General features: G+C 41.7%; 1 protein-coding gene across 1 annotated transcript in view; it reads right to left on the reverse strand.

Moving 5' to 3' along the window:
- Window positions 1-4,788, reverse strand: part of LAMC1 (laminin, gamma 1 (formerly LAMB2)) — a 170,125-nt gene that overhangs the window by 160,327 nt on the left and 5,010 nt on the right. The window lies entirely within an intron of this gene.

The following is a 4,788-nucleotide window of genomic DNA, read 5'->3' on the forward strand; positions in this document are numbered from 1 at the left end:
TCATGATCAGTTAAGTCGCTCAGTCATGTCTGACTCTTTGCAGACATGACTCATGATGGAGGAGGGCTGCAATTGTTGAGGGTTGAGACATCCTTTGTTTACTGATAAGGCAGGAAATATTCCATTTCTCACCTTCAATGTTTTCATTTATTAATTTATGTTAATAAGGATGCATGGAATCATAACTGTTACAAACATTATTTTGTTGTTCAAACAGTCCATTTTGGCCAGTGAGAACTCTTTTCAAATCAACTTCTGTGTCCTTTTGACATGTCCCCATCATTCTTTGAGTACTTCCTTTCAGTGTGGCATAATAAAATATTTCAGACTCATCTTTCACTCTCGCTGCACCAAGTCTGGACTCAGCTGTTTTTATTTTGATAAGGAGTCCTGATTCCTTTCATCGGAGAATAGCATGCAGAAGCCAAGTTCTGCGCTGTTGGTGTGCTTGTTGCTATTGGACGTGGGGGAAAGGGGTGATGCTCTAGGTCAGAATTAGGGAATGCGTATATCCCATATAAATATGTACATGTATTTCCATACCCTGAAAACACTGGAATCCATAAGTTCACACCAATGCTTCTAACTCCAATCCATTACAGTGCTCATTCTAGCTTAGTACTTTTCCAAATCTGTAACTCTTTTCTCTAAAACAAAAAAGGAAGAATCTAGCACCCATCATCAATATTTTATTTCTTTTATGTATTCTATTTGTATTTTGTGTATTATCTCCCGTTGCCTCTGCTGCATGCTTAGCTTGTTCAAGGGATAAAAATACTAGTAAGTCCAGTATAGCAGAAACCGGAGAGTAAAAGGGAAAATGGTAGAAGATGAAATTAGTGCCGTGTCACTTGTACCCTAACAGTAAATCTTTCTTGGCTTCCCAGTGGTGCTAGTGGTAAAGAACTCGCCTGCCAAGGCAGGCGGAGAAGGCAATGGCAACCCACTCTAGTACCCTTGCCTGGCAAATCCCATGGACAGAGGAGACTGGTGGGCAGCAGTCCGTGGGGTGGGTAGGAGTCGGACACGACTGAGCGACTTCACTTTGTTGGAGAAGGAAATGGCAGCCCACTCCAGTGTTCTTGCCTGGAGAATCCCAGGGACAGGGGAGCCTGATGGGCTGCTGTCTCTGGGGTCGCACAGAGTCAGACACAACTGAAGCAACTTAGCAGCAGCAGCAGCAGCCAAGGCTGCCTGGAGAATCCCATGGACAGATGAACTTGGTGGGCTACCATCCATAGGGTCACAAAGAGTCAGACACAACTGAAGTGATTTAGCACAGCACAGGACATGATAAAACAGAATAGTTATTATATAAAAGTTAGTTAAATTTAAGTGAAGTGAGATCTTAAACATGGACTTCCACATCTTTAGACATGCATATTTTTTTCTTCCTGTATTTTGTCTTTTAAGTTATTTTTGTCTTATTTGTCTTTGTATGCTTCATGATGGGCTTCCCTCATAACTCAGCTGGTAAAGAATCCACCTGCAATGCAGAAGACCCTGGTTTGATTCCTGGGTCAGAAGATCCGCTGGAAAAGGGATAGACTACCCACTGCAGTATTCTTGGGCTTCCCTGGTGGCTCAGATGGTAAAGAATCTGCCCGCAATGTGTGAGACCTGGGTTTGATCCCTGGGTTGGAAAGATCCCCTGGAGAAGGGAAAAGCTACCCGCTCTGGTATTCTGGCCTGGAGAATTCCATGGACTATGAAGTCCATGGGGGTCACAAAGAGATGGACACAACTGAGTGACTTTCACTTCACTTCACTTCATGCTTCATAATATTTATCTAGCACAAAACAGGTGCCCCATATGTTTTTATTATTTAATTTAAATTTTAAAACAATAAATTTAAATTTGTTTTTAAAAACATAATTGAATATTCCTACTTTCTAAATAGGTATGGACTGAATTTTTTCATAAAGACAATGATGATCTGCAGTATTCCAGAGGAAACTGGCTTATTTTTATATATTCTTAACATTTTCTTTTTTAAGCATTCTATTGTTTTAAACATGTAACTTAGACTCTTAAAAATAACATTTCCTTCCCCTAAATACAAATGTATTTATTTTTTCCCATTTGGCAAACATTGATTTGGAGCTTCCCAGGTTTATAATAGAACCCATACCTTTCTCAAGAATTAAAATGAGCCAACACCTGACTTTCCTGCTGACTCAGTGGTAAGGAATCTGCTTGCCAATGCAGGAGACGTGGGTTCGATCCCCCATCTAGGAAGACCCCACATGCTGAGGAGCAACAAGCCTGGAAGCCACAACTGCTGAGTCCTCCGTGCCACCACTACTAAGCTGGCATGCCTTAGAGCTCGTGCTCTGCAAGGAGAGAAACCACTGCAACGAGGGGCCTGCACACCGCAGCTGGAGAGTAACCCCCGCTCGCCGCAACTAGAGAAAAGCCTGTGCCGCAACGGAGACTCAGCACAGGCAAAAGAAAGAAATCAATAAAATTATTTTTTAAAAAATGAATGCACACCTTATTGTACTCCTCTTTTTGGATCTTTTCCCTGAATATGTATCTTCTTCTTAATGTGATACTTTGGTGAAAAAACGAGTTCTGTAGAGCTTAACAAGGTCCATTGAGGAAATCGAAACCACTCTAAGACCTATGAACCAAGGGATTTTAATACAAGGAATTGGTTATGTAGGTGGTGGAGGCACTGACAAGCCTCACAGGGTTAGGCGGGGCAGCTCCGGTACTAGCAGGGGCAATGGGAGGGGAGGGCTTACCAGAGCCTAGAGGCCAGGGTCAGACAGGAGGAGGATACAAACAAAGTAGGGAGTGTCCAGCGGGTGCTAGGACCCCGGAGGAGAGGGTCACTCCACAGCAGCTACAGGTATAGGAAACGCACAGCGACTGCTGGAGATAGCACTGATTTTCACTAAAACAGTGAGAAAGAGAAAAATACCTTGGCTTCTCCCTCCCTCGTCCCTTTCAGTCTCTTCCCAGTGCCGTCCATTTGGGTGAACATCAGAGCAGCAGTTAGCAAGGGGGCCTGGGAAATGTAATTCCTTGTGATACAGAGCAGAGCAGGGGAACAGAGAAGAAATGGGTGAGAGAACAGCAAAGGTGGCCCAGAGCACGTTTCTTAGCTTTCATTTTCGGGAAACTAAATCAATAGTGACTGCATTATTTGTTGTTGTGAAACAATAATAGTACCTCACGGGATTTAAAACTACAGCTAGAATTAAATTATATGATGATAATCATTAGATTATACAGTATTTTAAGTAAGGCAGTAAGAGGGAAAATGAAGAGCAAGTATTTTAAGGTCCTTCCGTTATCTGGGAAGTTAAGTTATAATTTGTACCAGATATTTTAAAATGTCAACAATGGCTTAACATTGCAAATTATTAGGGAAATGCAAACCAAAATCACAATAAGATATCACTTCACATACATTGCTGCTGCTGCTAAGTCACTTCAGTCGTGTCCAACTCTGTGCGACCCAATAGACAGAAGCCCACCAGGCTCCCCCATCCCTGGGATTCTCCAGGCAAGAACACTGGAGTGGGTTGCCATTTCCTTCTCCAGTGCAAGAAAGTGAAAAGTGAAAGGGAAGTCGCTCAGTCATGTCCGACTCTTAGCGACCCCATGGACTGCAGCCTACCAGGCTCCTCCGTCCACGCGATTTTCCAGGCAAGAGTACTGGAGTGGGGTGCCATTGCCTTCTCCGTCACATACATTAGGATGGCTATTAACCAATTTCTCTATATACTTACCAAATCTTGTTATTTTCTGGGTTTTTTTTTCTTTTTTTTTTTTTTGGTTAACAGCCATCACATCTATTAGGATGGCTATTAAAAAAAAAAAAAAAAAAAAAAAAAAACAGAAAATAACAAGATTTGGTAAGGATATAGAGAAATTGGAAACCTGAACATTGTTGGTAGGAATGTAAAACGGCACAGCTGCTATGGAAATAGTATAGCTTCCTCAAAGCATATACTGGAAATGAAGAAAAACTGAGTTAATTATTGGAGTAAACATCATGCACACAAAAATTTTAAATTCAACAAATTACTCTACCATATTAACAGCACATAGGAGAAAAGCAGATGTTTGTGACAACAGATGTAAAAGAAAAACATCTGGTAAAATTCAGTACCCATTCACAATTTAAAAAAAGAGAAACTCCTACAAACTAGACTAGAAGAGAATTTTTTTTCTTTCTTTTTCCCTTTCTTTCTTTTTTGGCACACTGCAATGTATGTAGGTCTTAGCTCTCTGACCAGGGATTGAACCCATGTCCCCTGTAGTGGTAGCACAGAATCTTAACCACTGGACTAAGCACAGAGAAGTCCACTTAGAATTTTCTTAATATAATGAAAGATATCTCGTGGTATTGGAGAAGACTCTTGAGAGTCCGTTGGACTGCAAGGAGATCCAACCAGTCCATTCTGAAGGAGATCAGTCCTGGGTATTCTTTTTTTTTTTTTAAACTTTACAATATTGTATTAGTTTTGCCAAATATCAAAATGAATCCGCCACAGGTATACCTGTGTTCCCCATCCTGAACCCTCCTCCCTCCTCCCTCCCCATACCCTCTCTCTGGGTCGTCCCAGTGCACCAGCCCCAAGCATCCAGTATCGTGCATCGAACCTGGACTGGTGACTTGTTTCATACATGATATTATACATGTTTCAATGCTATTCTCCCAAATCTCCCCACCCTCTCCCTCTCCCACAGAGTCCATAAGACTGATCTATACATCAGTGTCTCTTTTGCTTTCTCGTACACAGGGTTATTGTTACCATCTTTCTAAATTCCAT

The sequence above is a fragment of the Bison bison genome, unplaced genomic scaffold (assembly GCF_000754665.1).
Source record: "Bison bison bison isolate TAMUID 2011002044 unplaced genomic scaffold, Bison_UMD1.0 scf7180017864322, whole genome shotgun sequence".
Taxonomy (NCBI): domain Eukaryota; kingdom Metazoa; phylum Chordata; class Mammalia; order Artiodactyla; family Bovidae; genus Bison; species Bison bison.